This window comes from Drosophila obscura, unplaced genomic scaffold (genome assembly GCF_018151105.1).
Source record: "Drosophila obscura isolate BZ-5 IFL unplaced genomic scaffold, ASM1815110v1 contig_9, whole genome shotgun sequence".
Classification (NCBI taxonomy): Eukaryota; Metazoa; Arthropoda; class Insecta; order Diptera; family Drosophilidae; genus Drosophila; species Drosophila obscura.
Genome location: NW_024542883.1, coordinates 4,327,522 through 4,345,157, shown reverse-complemented (window position 1 = coordinate 4,345,157; position 17,636 = coordinate 4,327,522).

Sequence of the window (17,636 nt, the reverse complement as noted above, 5' to 3'; positions counted from 1 at the left end):
GCCCCACAGCCGAAGACCTGGGAACGTACGCTGAAAACTCAGCTGCACCACTTTCGATGTATGAACTGGCACATCTCTATACTGTATGGTTAGTGATGAGAGTCACAGAAATTGTGCGCTAGTTTTTTATGAAATGTTCATCCAACCTAAAATTGAGTATCTGCCTATGGCTGACCGAGCTGTTGGCTATATAGATCTGGGAGACGGTATTTCCGATAAGGAACAATACTCCTCCCAAGCAACCGGAATGTTAGCATTCATGGTACGAGGGCTGGTTAATGATTATAGTCATTTTGTTACTGCAGTTTTTGTTAACAAAAATGTAAATCATCATTACCCCGAAGCCATTAAAAAAGCAGTTAACTGTTGCAAAACAGTCGGCTTTAATGTCCGAGCTTTGGTTTGCGATCAGTCAACGGTTGCTCTAAATAAAATAAACTCAGCAAATTTACTAAATGCGCCAAGACCTCAATTCGTATGTGATTACATACATTTGTTCAAGAGTGTTAGAAATAACTTCTTGACACATGACCTGATTACACCAGACGGTAAAGCGTCATGGAAAATCATTGAAAAGTTTTATGAAGTCGATTCATCAAACTTATTTCGTTTGGCACCAAAACTAACGCTAAAACACATCGATCCGAAAGGATATGATACAATGAATACTTCATTGGCCGTTAGTACGGTCAGTACGGGCATTAAAATGTTTGCTGATTGCAATTCTTTTGACGACAAAGATGAAGCCTTTGCTACATCGATGTTTCTAAAAAGAATGAATGATGGTTTCGATTTATTGAACCATAATTATTCCCAAGATGATAAATCATTTAAAACTCGCTTAGAGGACTTCTGTAGTTATTTGGGAAAGATTAAATTCGGTCCAAAAAATACTACCGGATCACAATCTCAAGCAACATGCCTGACAAGGCTGATTGAAACTTGCAAAAGAATCAATCTTGTTTCTGAAAATCTTTTAGAAATAAAAGAAATTGTTAGCGTTAATATCAGGGGTTTCAATCAAGATTCCCTAGAAGAATATTTTGTTAACTTGAAACGCAGTATTGGATGGCAATACGAAAGACCAACAGTAGCCCAATTGCTGCTGCAGCTTTCTAAAAACCTTGCAAAGGGAAATTCAATCGAGAATGCTTACTTTTCTTTCAAACAGAAACATTACGGCGACCAATTGTTAAAATTGCTGAGCGCTCTGCTGTGAGAAACACTTTAGGAATTGTTCTGTGCAAGCTAAATATTGAATGCACTATCTATCAAAGAAAAGTGATTGCAGATGTACAAAAAATTGGAAAAATTATAAATCCAACTGAAGCGCTTTTTGAACATTCAATGGAACAGCACATTGGAATATTTTCAGAAATCTTCAGTAAAACTCCATGCTCAAACAATATTGTTGAAAAATGCATTAGGACTGATGCAAATTTGTTTAAGGCTTCCGATCCATGCTCTTCCCATAGACAACAAATCTTAGAACACTTGATAAAATTTTTTGTTTCTTATAACTTTATGTGGCTCAATGACAAACACTAAAAACTTAAAATTAGACATAAAGAGGAGTATCGCTGAGAAAAATAAGAAAGAACAATGGATGAAGGAAGGGCAAATATATTCTGAAAAGAATTGTCCATATGCCAAAAAAATAAAAGGCATAATAAACGATGGCTTCTGTGATTAAAAAATAATTACAAAATGCTAAGCGTTACCCCTTTAATTTAAAAACTTACTCATAAGTTATGATAGCACCTGCAGTAATGTAGGCTGTCCGATTTACCATCTTTTTCTTTATTGAAAAAGTAAAGATCGCTGACGAGGAAGAGTGGTTTCTTCCGAAACAGACTTTAATTTTTTACGGCTGAGAGGGCCAACTAGCTAGTAATTCTATTTTTTGTTTTGTTATTTTATCGCTAAAGCGAATTGAGTGGTCGCACGACGATGAATCTGCAATGACCAGATACTTCATTTGGTATGTTAATATCGGTGTTTTGTCGTGAAAACTTGCCAATCTTGCAGAAAATTTATGTATTTATCGGATAAAATTATTTGTTTAGGACTGAGAGTCCCAGCACTAACCATACAGTATATCTGTAGCTCGACTCGACGCGGGTTGAGGCATTGACGAAGCGGTTCATAAAATATTTTTTCGTTTTGTTTTGAAAAGCTGATGTTGCGACGGGCGCGCGGTTCTCTTTTAGGCTAGCCTTTGCCTCTGCTTTCGGCTTCGTCAACAGAAAGCGACAGAATACACCAAGAAAATATTAAGTCTTACGACGGGAATAGGTCCAGGGCCGGATTAGCAGTTGCCTAGGGCCTCCTAGGGATAACAGAAAAATTTTGTTGAAAAAACAAAACTCCAAATAATGAATAAAAAATATAATAGCCACTGAGAAAAATACAAAATAAAGGAGGGCCCCAGATTGATGGTTGCCCAGGGCCCGGTTGAGGGTTGATCCGGCCCTGAATAGGTCGCTACATCACATCAGCCCTCAAAACAAAACGAAAAACCAATTCAAGCGGCCAAAAATTGTAGAGCCCACACACAAGCACAGTATGTGTGAATACATGGCACACACACGTTTACGTAAACTGAAATCTCGAACAAAGTCGGTTTCGGCAGCTAAAAATTATTCTATGCATACAATCATATATTTTGGAGTGTACACGTACACAACACATGCATGCTTGCTGTCAGTCGGCTCGTGTGACGTCATGAGCCCAACGCGGCCATTCCCAAAGCCGAAGATCTGGGAACGTTCGCTGCAAGCTCAGCTGCGCCCCTTTCGTTGTATGAACTGGCACATCTATATACTGTATGGTTAGTGGCCGAAGTCAATCGCTGTTTCCTTTTCATATTTTACATGATGTATGATACGTGTATAATGTACATAAACAATTTTTATTAAATTCTAATTCTAATTATTCTAATAAAGTAAGAGTAAAAGTTTCCATTTTGCTCTAATTGTATACTTTTAATTTCTGCCATACGAAATGGCTAGCCATAAAACATTAATTTCCGCTGCACAACTGCTTGGATGTTTTCAAGCTCCTTTTCATATATTTTGCGCACAACATCTTCGCCATGCACGTCGTAAAATGAACTATGTCGTATAGCACGGGAAATTTCTTTGAAGTTTCGGCCATGGCTTGAAGATTGCTCCGACACGCGTCGCAGACAACGGCCATAAGAAATATTTCAAGTCCGTTGCTTTTTGTTTCTTTTAAAACAAACTTTGTGTAATATTTTATCTCTTTACTTCCTATCTTGAAGGGATCCGTCGGATCCACACATAATGTGTGGTACTCAGTCCCGTTAATCTTCATGGCAGCAACAGTTTCACTTACGTAGTTCGTAGTCCGATCCCGGCACTTTGTCAATGAAATGATACTCATCAAATATGACGATAAATTGCTCCTTATAAAATTTTAGATAGCCGAATCTGGTAATTTCCCCGTCGTCCAATTCGTGTAAGTGACGTCGTCGCTCTAATATCACTACTCGACAAAATCGAACTTTTTTTTCCTCAAGAATCCAAACCAACTTTTTCTGATAGATATGGGGCTTTAAAATTTTTTAAAGAATTATGTTTTTTTTTTCTATAGCAGAACTTTTCTTTTAAAGAATTTTTGAAAACTGGTATTTTTTTCTTAACCTTTTTTCAGAGGTAGCGATTGTTTTTTTCACATAACCCTAGTATCTTACGTATGGTTGTAAAGAACTTTGCTATTTTGAAAAGATAATTAAAACAGCTTGAAGTTAAGCCCAAACACTTTGTGATTTCAGCTTACCGTCTGGGAAATATAAAGCATTGAAATGCAAAAATGATGATTTTTGTGCGGTATTTTTTACGAAATTTTGACTTTAAAAACTCAGGAAAAGTCGAAAAGGCAGTTGGGACCGCAACCTTCCAAAAGGTATTTTTTGTTCCTTGAGGAAAAATCGTGTCGAGTAGTGTATTTGATGGACTTTTGAATATCCCTTGGTGTGTACAGGTTTAAACTAGAAAATAATGTATTGTAGTCCATGTTGCGGGTTGAGCACTGCGTAAAAACTTTTATGCTTTTCTTTTCTTTTCTCCTTTATGATTTTGCATGATACATATATTTCGGCGGCCTGCCGGCGCCAAATTATGTAGTTTCTTCTTCTTCGAAAATTCTTTGCGGCGGGCGGCGCTCTCGTCTGACGAACAGACGCACACACTTACAGAGCACACACACACTTCGAAAACTGCGCCAGATTTTAGGTGGCGCGTCTGCGGCTCAAACGAGAAGGAACGTACCCGTTATACCCGTACTCAGTCTGTATATACATTTTTGAGCATATGAATTTTTAGAATTTTAGAATAAAAAAAATTTTACATTTTTTAAATTTTTTTTGCTACATCTGCTATCTACATCTACAATGTATATTCTACATCTAACATGTAGATTGTACATGTTCAATTTAGATTCTACATCTCCTCCGCTAGAGGGCGCTCGCGCACATAACGCGGCAGAGTGTGCGAGCGAGAAAGAGAATGAGTAGCGGGTCTCTTGCTGTAGGAGGCGGGGGAAGCAACTAAAAATTAATTTCTTCATTCTGGCTATAATTATGATCCGATCGGATTTAGATTCGGCAATCTGGTAGATATGGGCATTCTCTACGATACTGCGTTTTTAGTTTTATCGTATCTTTAAAAATGTGCCTGCCACAGATTTTCGTCCTTTGTGGGGGCGGAAGGGGGCGGGGCGAAATTTTGAAATACACTTGTAGCAGTGTGATATCACATGAGTCTGGAAACCAAATTTGGTTTCTCTAGCTCTTATAGTCTCTGAGATCTAGGCGCTCATCAAGACGGACAGACGGACATGGCTATATCAACTCGGCTATTGATGCTGATCACGAATATATATACTTTATGGGGTCGGAAACGTTTCCTTCTCTGCGTTACACAGAGAAATATAATATACCCCTTAACTCTTTTTTGAGTACGGTTCCCAACGAAATCATGGAGCAAAAATCGTAAGCTTTATATTTGTACATCCAAAACGCAAAACGAAAAAGCAAAACTACCAGGCTACTACCCCCAAAGTGGCCGAAAAAAAACAAAGTACTGGTACCAAGTACCAAATTATTAATTAAATAATTATCATACAATAAAATATTGATATCCGAATCCATTGTCTGGACGTTGATATGCAATGACTGCACCATCAAGTAGCCCATGCGACACCAAGCCGAAGCCTGTTACGCGCGGAACCCAGGCAGAAACGCAGCCCGCCCAACCGACCGAGGGGCGCTGCCGCATGACGCGCGACCCGTGTTACCGAACCGATCGCGAGCATGCAGGAAAGATAGGTGTTAGACTAAAATTCGAGGAAAATTAGAGCTAAACACAACTCAAAGTGAATGAATGAAGTTTCTAGTAGATCTAATAGGAATCGTAAAGTTTATGCGGCTCAACAAGTCAGGGCTATCTACGTCACCCTTGATCAGGTTGTGCATAAAAATCACACCCAGCATTTTTCTACGACTAACTAAGGTTGAAAGGTTTATTAAAAGCAATCTACGAGGATAAGATGGCAGTCTCACACCTGCATCCCAGTTAAGGCCACGCAGAGCAAAAAGTAAAAAGTTTTTCTGGACTGATTCTATACGGTCCTGGTGTACTTTGTACTGGGGGCACCATACACAAGAGCCGTACTCTAAAATCGGACGAACAATCGAGATGTAGAGAGTCTTCGTTATATAGGGGTCGTCAAATTCCTTTGACCACCTCTTTATAAACCCAAGCACACCCATGGCCTTATTTACCATGGTAGAAATGTGTTCAGAAAACTTTAACTTTGGGTCTAATTTAACACCAAGATCATCATTGTTTTTTGTTTTTCAACTTAAGTTATAGTAAAGTGAAGCATTACTGGTCTTGAAAACAAGTCTCGATTATGCGATAGATCAGCCGCCATGTATATTTTACATAGCGCGCGAAACCAAATGTAAAAAGTAAAATCGAGTTTCCAGCCCTCTGGGAGAAGCAATGTGTAAAGCAGCGATGCCCAGGCCCATAATGCAATTATATAAGGCTGCCGAATCGTTCGGGTTTTAGTCCCTTAACGTTCAATGCGTGCTCGCTTGTTGAAGAGAAAGGTTGTGTGCGGACAAATTTTTTCGGAAGCCTTAACCCTTGTGTTTGGCTATTAAGAGTTTTTAATAGCCGTTGAAACTCAATTATTAAGAAAAATGTCGAGCGTTTCACTAGGTAATGTTTTACAATTTATTTCATATTGGTAAGGGAAAGTAGGCGTCAGTATGATGACCGATATAAGAGCAGCTCGGGGCAAATGCTAAGCCGAGCACGAACGAGCACAGTTAATTTTGCAGGACGCTTACCACCCCAATATTAAAAAACTCATATATGTATTATATGTATATATCCCTCCAATGATAATTTCTTTTCAGATGGTATATTCGATAATAATGATCGGATATACATATATACAAATACATATGTAATATATATTTAATACATGACTTCACATTGGAATAATTTTCATTAGGGTATTTAGCATGCAACGTATTCAAACCCGGTAAATAATTTCGTTTCTCAACTCATAAAAAGGTTTCCGTCTCGAAAATCGTCCGCTTAGCACAAGTACGCACACATACGCACTTGCTGGTTCTGTGTGTATTCACACATGCAAGCGGATTCTATTTTTAGATTCGTACGCTCTCAAATTTGTGCGAGCGAGATGGCGCGAATTTCGTCGCTGGCCGAAAAATTGTCTTGCATATGGCAATTGAAATGTATGAGCGTTACGCATCTTATACTTATATTGTCTTTGGTTAAGGGGTATATTAAATTTGTGGTAAAAGTGGATGTGTGTAACGCAGAGAAGGAAACGTTTCCGACCCCATAAAGTATATATATTCTTGATCAGCATCAATAGCCGAGTCGATATAGCCATGTCTGTCTGTCTGTCCGTCTTGTTGAGCGCCTAGATCTCAGAGACTATAAGAGCTAGGGCAACCAAATTTGGTTTCCAGACTCATGTGATATCACACTGCTACAAGTGTATTTCAAAATTTCGCCCCGCCCCCTTCCTAATTATAGCCAGAATGAAGAAATTAATTTTCTGTTGCTTCCCCTGTCCCCTCCTGCCCACAACAACTCAACTCATTTTCCTTCTCGCTCGCACACTCTGCCGCGTTCAGTGCGCGAGCAACCCCTAGCGGAGGAGATGTAGAATATGAATGGAACATGTACAATCTACATGTTAGATGTAGAATAGACATTGTATATGTAGATGTAGATAGCAATGTAGCAACGGGTATAGTAGAGTCGTGTCCCCAGAAACGACTCACACGTTCCTTCTCGTTTTATTTTATTTTTGTGTTTTTCTTTCAATATTGGCAATAGGGGAGTTGAAAGAGTTTATCAGACATTTTGATAATTTGGCTGTCAAAAGGTCTCTTTTGAGTTCTATCGGTGGAATTTATTGGCGTGGATGCGAATGCTCCGAGAGACATTCGAATAGCTGAGTTGAAAGGGGTTTTAATTTTTTTTAATGTTGTGTTTTGTGTGAAACCATATATAAATAAAGCATAGTCTATTTTTGCCATTATAATTGCTTTTGTAACATAAAGTATAGTGTGTGTATTGTAATTAAATCTTGAGCTGGCGGGACATTTTATAATATTTAAGCTTTTTGACAATGATCTTGCAAAGGTCCGCCTTGTCACCAAGCTGCCCATACACAGCCCTTTAAGCGAGCAGCCGCCTCGCGCCGTACAGGTCGAATATACTGATCTTCGCCGCAGCGTTTGTGCAGATCTACATCACCTATGACGGCATTCTCGTCGGCATACTGGAATCGCTGGGTGCCAGTCTCGATTTTGTGCTGAGCCACTGCAGCAATGTGCCAAACCAGGGAGCAGTTCGTTTCCTGGGCGTTGTCAGAGTGTCGGGGCAGCACTTGAAGTTCATTGGTCCCCTTCCATATCCCACAAACCCTGAGTTCCAATAAAGCATTAACAAAAAAGAGCATTTAAGCTACAATTCAAAAACACAATACCAGAGGGTAGGGCTGCAAAAACATCGATGTCATCGATGTTTTTTTTGTATCATCGATGTTTCACTGCATTGACATAAGGCATTTGTTTTGTTTTTCTTAATTTGGTTGGTGGTTCCTTCGGGTAAAATGGAAAAGTTTTTGCGCATAACAAGTTAGTAATAATTGTATTGCGTTTCAGATAAAGACTGTGACAGTGTGTCTTCGTCTGCTGGGTCTTCGTCTGATTTTGAGCCGCCTTGCAAGCGCAAAAAAAGCGCATCCGAGGTATGGAAGCACTTTGAAAAGTGCAAGAACAAGATGTTTGCCAAACACGCACCGATCGACAGATGAAGACGCGCTGGTAGTTATTTAAGTTCCATTTTTATTTTATCTCTTCTTCTTCTTCTTCCTCTTCTCCTGCCTAACCGCACCGCTCGCCAGCCATCTTCCTCACGACGGTGAGACTTGCTCACCCTTTCCTAGCTCGCCGTCGAAATCTGTCTTCTTCTTCGTCTTCTTGGCTGCTTCCACTGGCACGTCCGTTCAGCTCGCTGGTCTGGAATATCCCCGTTTTCCATGTCTGTGGGATCCAAAACCCACCCTTGTTGGGGTCCCCTCCCGCTAGGTAGAGCTTTCTCTGTACAGATGGTGGTTGAGGTTCTGTCTCCCTTGTGGGTGGGGGGTGATGGTGGTACTCTGGAGTTTTATCAGTGCTATCAGTGATGCCACGACCTGTCTTCCCAACCAATCAAATACACAAACTAATTAATTAATGCCATAGCTTAACTACTCAAATCGACTTAACCTATAATGAAAATAAACATAATAATAAATAATATTGATCTCAGGTGAGATAAGTGGCGGCGCTGTCCCAGCTGGCTCCACAGGAATCGAACTTTTTTTTCTCCAAACGACTTTTCGTAGGGGTTGAAATTTTTTGAAGATATGGTTTTTTCTGGAGATTTTTGGAATTTTTCTGGGCTTTTAGCCGCTGGTGATGGTTTTAGTTCATGGCCCCTTGTGTGCAGAGCGGGATTCCAACTGAGCCTCAAATCTTTCTTCTTCGTCTTCTTGGCTGCTTCCACTGGCACGTCCGTTCAGCTCGCTGGTCTGGAATATCCCCGTTTTCCATGTGCTTGCGATCTTATAAACCCACCCTTGTTGTGCTGGTGGTTGAGCTTTCGCTCTCTGCTCTCCCGCTCTCTCTACTGATGCTGGTGGTAGAGCTTTCGCTCTCTGTACAGATGTTAGTGGTTGAGGTTCGTGTCTCCACTCTGTGCTGATGTTGGTGGTTGAGGTTCGTGTCTCAACTCTGGAGCTTTTATCAGTGCTATCAGTGATGCCCGAGCGATCACTGTGCTTTTCCCTCCCATCTAAGTCACGACCGAACAAGTACTTAAACTAATTTTGATTAATGCCATAGCTTAACTACTAACAAATGCCGTCACTTAACCTAATAATGAAAATAAAACATAATAATAACAAAATAATAGTAAATAATAATAAGAGATCCTTCATGGTGAAAGATAATGTGGGGGAGCGTCTGCTCCTTCACACCATTGAAGACAGCTGTGACTACAGATAATTTGTCGAAAATAGACGATTTTGTAAGCCGTTCTGAGGCGTACGCTCCCACATCGACTAAAAAGACGGTGTTGGATAAAGGTCTTGCTAAAATGGTGGCATCAGATGTGCAACCATTCAGTATCGTGGACGGTGTGGGATTCCGCAATTTTGTACGCCTACTTGACCCGAAGTATGTCTTGCCCAGTAGAACAACACTGCAGCATGTACATACAAAAAATATGTATGACGAAACAGTTGTGAAATTGAAAAACAAGCTGAATGCAATAGAACACTGCTCAATTACAACAGATTGTTGGACGTCCCGTGCCAATACGAACTTCATTACAGTAACGTGTCATTTTATTGACGATTTTAAATTAAAATCTGCTGTACTGGCTATACAACCCCTTCTGAATGAATCGAATCACTGCAGTAATAATATCGCTGAAACAGTAAAGAACATTTGCGATGAATTTGTTGTTTTTGATAAAATTGAAACTGTTACTGACAATGCAGCTTCAATGAAAAAGGCATGCGAATTGATGCAAAAAAAAAACACCTAGGCTGCTTTGCCCACTCCTTGAACTTGATTGTGCAAGAGTCACTGGCAATAAAGAATGTTCAATCAGTTTTAAAATGTGTAAAGAGTATTGTCACGTACTTCAAAACGCCCAAAATACTGCAAAGCCTTTAAGCCTAATTCAGGAAGTGCCTACGCGTTGAAACAGCGCGTTCCACATGCTTAAGCGGGTCCTCCTTATTAGAGAGGCCATTTGCTCAGTTTTACTCAAAACTTCGAAGGCACCATTGCCTTTGGCAGAGGATCAGTTTTTATTGATTGAGGATATCTGTGCCATTTTAGAGCCATTCGAGACAGCAACCTTGAACACCTCGGCTTCAAAAACAGTAACTATATCCTTAATAATACCAACAGCGCTTGGCTTATTAATAAAGTTAGATAACTTAAAGCCAAAAACGAAGACGATTGTGGGGGCTGAAACCTTTTCGTTTTTAATAACATAATTAAAAAGCAGACTGTCTCCATATGAAACCAGAACGGTTACACGGTAACGATACTCGATCCGCGCTTTAAGAAGGAAGGATTTCATATCCCAAGCTAATACAGACCAATCAGTGATAGCACTGGAAAACCACTTAGCATCTTTCATAAATTTGCAAAATCTATGTACAACCGAGGAACCGCCAACCAATACGAAAAACACAGACCTGTATAGTTTTGTGGCTGAAAAAGTGCAGCAGAAGCCAAAAAACAATAGAGCAAATGCAATAATAGAGTTGCGTCAATTTTTCGAGCAGCGCATTGCATTCCAGGGAATAGATCCGCTTGAATATTGCAAGGTAAAAATATTTGTGCATTTATATTTTAGATATTATATATCATATCGTTAACTTTCAGATTAATGAAACACAATTTGGTTCTCTTGCGCAATGCGCAAATATTTCGGCCGCCCTTCAGCAGCGGGAAATTGTTAATGAAAAACGTGCAGCACTGAAGCCAAAGGCAGTAAATATATTGTTATTTTTATCAAAGAACCAATGGCTAAATGACGCATAGATCTAAAAAAAAAATGAATAGTTTTAAGAAATGAGTCATAGCCTTTTTACACTGGGCGCGTCTGCTATGGATATCGGCATAGACGCAATGAAGCAGAAAAGGCGTTTACATTGGAAGACGTGCGTCTTGAATTTGGATTTGGGTGTTTGATGACAAGGAAAGATACAAAAATTTTTGAAAATCAACAGAATTAAGCAAGACGTCAGGAAAATGGACGAAAAAGAATTGATTCTCATATTTAAATATTATTTTCAGACATTTCATTGTAGAGTTTGTGGGAGTTCTTCTTCAAATTATGAAAACCACCGAAGTTCGTCTCCAGCAGTGTCTTAATGGCATCAGGGGGTCAGAAAAATTGCATATGATAATAATACAATCAGTTTCAAGTATTTTATTTAATGACTAGGTATATTTTCACCTTTTTGCACAATCATACATTTTTAGCGCCAAAATTTGATTTTTGATCTACAATTTGTTGTTGTTATTAGTGGTGATAGTTTCGCTGATAGGCAGAAAATCCCAAAAATGAGCAAAAGCAATCGAATATATCGAATAGACGCACATGAATCAGAAACTGACGCAACTTTTTGCCACCATTAGGGCCCTATGCTTAACCTATGTAAAAAAAAATGCGTCTCCGGCAAGAAGCAAAGAAGCATGACGCAGCCCCAATGTAAACAGCCTATCAGTATAATTGTATTTTTTTTTAAGAAATTGATTTTTAGTTTTTGCTAATTATTATAAGAAATGAAGCTGAATTTATCTAAGAATCTAAGAAATTTTTTTATTTTTTAACAATTTTCGATGTTGAAAACATCGATGTTTTAAAAGCAGCAGCTCTACCAGAGGGGTAGATTTTTTACATATTTGTGTACATACATATGTATTAGAGCTGACAAACGATTGATAGTCGAGCCATCGATAGATTTGAATGTTTTGAAAAAAACAATCGACACTATCGTGATAGTATCGGGCTAAAATATTTATTACTAAAAAATGCTATTTTTTAAGCGAAAAATTAAATTAAATTAAACTAAGCAAAATTAAACGATTTATTCATACTTTCAAAATATCAGTCTCAAAATAAAATAAAGTAGTTCATTGTTTTTTTTATCCTTAGTTACTAAATATTGCAATCGTTAATCCACCAATTTTTGTTGATAAACAATAGTTTATCAACATTTTTCGGTTTCATCGCAGATCTACGATCCGAAATAATTTTTCCGGCCTTTGAGAACATCCGCTCGGACTCCGTCGAGGTTGCGGGAACACAGAGAGCTTTCCTTGCCACATTGGCTAGAGCTGGCATGTCACTTTGATTACTCTGAAAAAAAGTATATACGCAAATAAGTTTGATATACAAAAATGTGACTATCACCACTTACCTTCCAATACTCTAATGTGTTGCAATCATTTTCGGTGTTCATTTTTTCAAAATATTGTCGAAGAACGACTATTGCGTCACATCTATTGGGTACATCTTGGTTTCTGTTGCATCGTGATCCAGAGCTGTCATCGTCGGAGACTTCTGTGTAATTCTTCCGGGGAATATTCCGTCCTCTGCGTCATCGTGGTGTCAGCTCATCCTCGGTTTGGGAGGGTGAGGAGTATACCCCATCGTTGGGTTTCTCTGGGGAGCCCAAAGCGGTGGCAATGACGGTGTAGAATAGAAATAGACGATAGAAAAAAGCCCTGAAATTTTAATATTTTCACTTAAATTTTAATATTTATGCCTTTGATTTTCATCTAAGAGTAGTTGTATTGAAATTGAATATTTTTCACTTAAATTTTGATAGTAATATGGAAATATTTAAATTTAATATATTTCATATTAAAATTTAATATTTTTCATATTTAATGTTAATATGCTTCATATTTAAATTTAATATGTTTAATATTTAAATCTAATATGTTTTATTTATTTTATTTATATTGAGTATATTTCATTTTTAAACTAATTTGTTATTATTTTGCATACGCGGACTACATTTCAAGTCCTCATGGTGTGAAATTCACACTGTGAATTGGTTTAAGTTTTCAACTAGAAATAATCGCAACTTGAGTAGAACTGTATTGGTTGTGATTATGCCCCTGCGCAAAGATAATTTTTATACCCGTATTCAAAAAAGAGTTAAGGGGTATATTAGATTTGTGGTAAAAGTGGATGTGTATAACGCAGTGAAGGAAACGTTTCCGACCCCATAAAGTATATATATTCTTGATCAGCATCAATAGCCGAGTCAATAGAGCCATGTCTGTCCGTCCGTCCGTCCGCCCGTCTTGTTTGACGCCTGGATCTCAGAGACTATAAAAGCTTGACGAACCAAATTTTGTTTCCAGACTCCAGACTCACGAAAATCTGTGGCAGGCACATTTTTAAAGATACGATAAAACTAAAAACGCATTATCGTAGAAAATGACCATATCTACCAGATTGCCGAATCTGAATCAGATCGGATCATTATTATAGCCAGAATGAAGAAATAAATTTTCAGTTGTTTCCCCCGCCCCCTATCTCTTTCTCGCTCGCACCTGCTGCTGCGTTCAGTTTTTCGAGCTACCCCTAGCGGAGATGTAGAATCTAAATGGTACATGTACAATCTACATGTTATATGTAGAATATACTTTGTATATGTAGATAACATATGTAGCAAAAAAAATTTTTTTTCTTAATTCTAAATATCTAAAAAATCATAAGCTCGAAAATGTATATACTGACTGAGTACGGGTATAAGTAGAGTCGTGTCCCCAGAAGCGACTCACAAGTTCCTTCTCGTTTTACTTTGTATTCAAGGCTGCAGCAGCGCGAACCAGTTGGGAATTCGAGGGACATAAAAAAATAATATAAACATATTTAAAATAAATACAAAGATATTTAATTTCATTTAATATGGAATATTTAAAATAAAAAGTTTTCCTTTTGATTTTAAAGCAAACATTATTATATTTAATTTAAATATGAAACATATTTAACTACAAATTTAATATATTATAGTTATTTTGAAGTGTTCTGTATTTAGATTAAATATGACCGTATTAAAAAAGCATTTTTAATACACTTATATTTGAATTCTATATAATTTTACTATGTTTGTATTTAAAAACGCATTTTAAATTCAAATATGATTTTAGTCAATTTTACTATGCCTTTTTTCTATCAGTGTATGTATCTGCTTTAGCCTGGATAAGGTAACCCATATACTGATGTCTACGTGTGCGATTATGTGTGTGTAATTGTGTATGTGTTAGTGAATATAAATCCCAAATCAGGAGGATTCAAAGGATACTGAACTTATGCTGCACAGCCATGAACCCCAAGAAAAAGAAATGTGCAAAATTAAATGAAATACAAATCAAGTGTCAATCGAATAAGGACACAGACATGCGAAAAATATTTAATGATGTACTTTCTGGGTAAGATAATACAATTAATTTATGTTTAAAAAATATATGTCTGTACCATATATGAGTATATATTTTGTATCAATATACATTTACGATTCTGTCCGTTGCGTCTGTCTAAAGCGTCGCGACGGAACGGAATTTGTGCGGTATTTGGTCGATCGTTTGCAAATGCAACCATAAAGAGCAGAAAATGGTGGTAAGTATAAAAGATGTATTTTTAATTTATAACAATACCATTAATACTAGACAAAAATGAAGCAAAAAAAAAAACAGCTGGTGGCAGGTTGAAGTGTCCTGCCGAGATGGAGAACCTGCTTATAGATGTCTGGCAGGAGAACATTGACGATATTCGGGGACCACGTAAAAATGGAGATGGCCCAGTCCATGAAGGAGGCTGGGCTCGATATGGAGTGGTCGTAAGTTCGAACCAAGATTGAAAATTTGACGAAAAAATACAAGTATGTAAATATTTATTTATATTGAAAACTAAAAATTGTCAAGAGTACTAGGAGTTGCAGGATTGAAAAAAAAAATTGGACCAAGCGTTAGTGCTCCATTGCGATGGCAGCATTTTGATACATAGAATGTGGGCTTCTCCATTCTGAACGTTGTTATCCAGAACATCCTTCTCTCAAAAAGTCCCATACCGCTCTAAAACACATAGCACACACCCTTCTTGACATATTTGTATTGAACAAATTTAGCATTGCAATGAACTCTTCCTCCTCGAATTCATCTATGTTGCTTTGCTTTCTGTCCAACGCCACTAACAATTTTTGCAACAACATGTTTTGTTGTGGAACCACGGCTAAAACAATTGTCAAATAGTCTATATTAAATTATTATAAATTCATAATCAAGAGCACAATGTTGTGATCAGCTGTTTCCCATGGATGGTTGATGGTGCCAGAGGGAATCGGAGTTTCACATCTGTTCAAAATTCCCACCGTTCCTCATATATGTATGTGTTGTGTGGGAAAAGGCTATTATGCAGTTATTGTTCATTTTTTCAAACATAAAATCAATTACATCGGCGCTGCGATCGTTATTGCAGGGCTTCACGACAAAACTCATATGAAACTGAAAATCAATTTTCTCCAAATCGGGGAGACAGTAATTATAAATCTGCATACTTTAACTAACGTGAATAACTAAACTTTGTTATCTCGATCCCCCCTCGTCACCCACAAAAGTACTACTCTAGACAACACAACTAATTTTGATAGATTTTTCAGCTAAATAGACATACATATACGCCACGCTAGAGACGTGTATTATCCATTTTAAACATTTATTTTCCATGAAACCTTCTCTGAATTATAAATTATATATTATTTATATTATTTATCACATCCCAGGGTTGCCATAGATTAGTTGAATTTGTGACGTCGCAAAAAGTGTCACAAGGCTAAACAGCAAATGTTTCCTTATAGGCTGTTTACATTGGGACTGCGCAGCTCTTTGCGCTGGGCGCGTTTTTACATAGGTTAGCAGGGCCCTAGTGGTGGCAAAAGTTGCGTCGGCCGATTTATGTGCGCTATTCGATATATTCGATTGCTTTGCGCAACTGACATTTTGCTTTCGCCTACAGCGCAACTACACCCTAAGAACAACAAAATGTACAAATTTGGCGCTAAAGGGGTGCAAGGTGATATACTAAACATGAATACTTGAAACGAGTATATATCATCACCCCGAGCCTAGACACGCGGAGACGAACCGGGTTTCATAATTTTAGAGAACTCCACCCTACAAGAAGCTGAAATATTATATAGAACAATTCCTTCGTCCATTTCCTGCGTCTTGCTAACTGTGTTCAATTGTTTACTTCCTTGTCACAAGCACCCAAACAAAATTCGACGCGCGTCTGCCAGTAAACGCCTTTTCTGCTTCATTGCGCTATTCCGATACGAAGCGACGCGCCCAGGTAAGGCTATTATATTGGGGGTACCTATTTTCGAATATTTCGTTTTTTTTTTAAATATGAAAAATACATTTCTGGACTTTATTCCAAAAGTTTGGGAGTTTGAGTTCGAGTTTGGGACAATTGTGCATTGGTGGATTAGGACAAGAGGGTGACGCGTAGTAGGCTTCGTTGTGTTTGCAGGAGCTTTGGGCAGCCAATCATAAAATACACCACTTTCCGCCTAGCCATCACGAAAATGTTGTCTTTATCAAGTTTACATTATTTAAACATCACACAAAACAATAAACCGGCAAAATCATTAATGGCATTCGCTGGAGAGCCTCGGAAATTCCAATCACGAAATGTCCAAAGAACTAGTTCCAATACTTTTTCAGCAACAAAAAACATTTAAATCTAAAACAAGCTGAATTTATATTCTTATTTATTTCTCTACGTTTGACTTTTCACCAATATTATTTCATATCCTTGTAAAGGGACCACAAAGCTACCCCACGCGCTTTCATGTTCTTTTTAAAAATACGATTTTCGGTTTTGGTGCCATATTTTGGGTTACGTTTAATTACTTAATATTATTTAATGTTACAAAAAGCAATTTCGACAATGAATCTTTAGCGATGTAGCATCGTTGATCTGCAAGCAACATTTTGAGAGCCGAAAACGATTTTTCAGGAACTGAATGCACCACTTTGGTCTGCTGGTATAAATGAGGATATCCGTATCGTTTTCTTCCCAATACTCCATAATATTGGAGGTCAAGCTAATTGGCTTTGGGATATAGCCGTCAATGTCAGCATATCCCTTCTTTATTTGGTCTGCTGGCTCACCATCTTCAGTTTCATCATCTGAAGCTACCTCAATGGTCTGCAAAAACTCGTTCCACAGCGAGCAGGTGTTTGAGCTTTGCGAAATAAATGGACGATGTTGATGCGTTTGAGTTAGGCGTACTTGAGCAAGGCTGCGCTATTGGAAAAGTCTGAAATGTATATATTAATAACTTATATGTTATATGAATTACACAAATACTAACCGGTTTTTTAAAACAAAAAAAATATCTTCAAAAATAGCTGCTTTAGTATTTAGTATTTAGTATTTTGCAGCAGCACTCGCCTTATCCTTGGA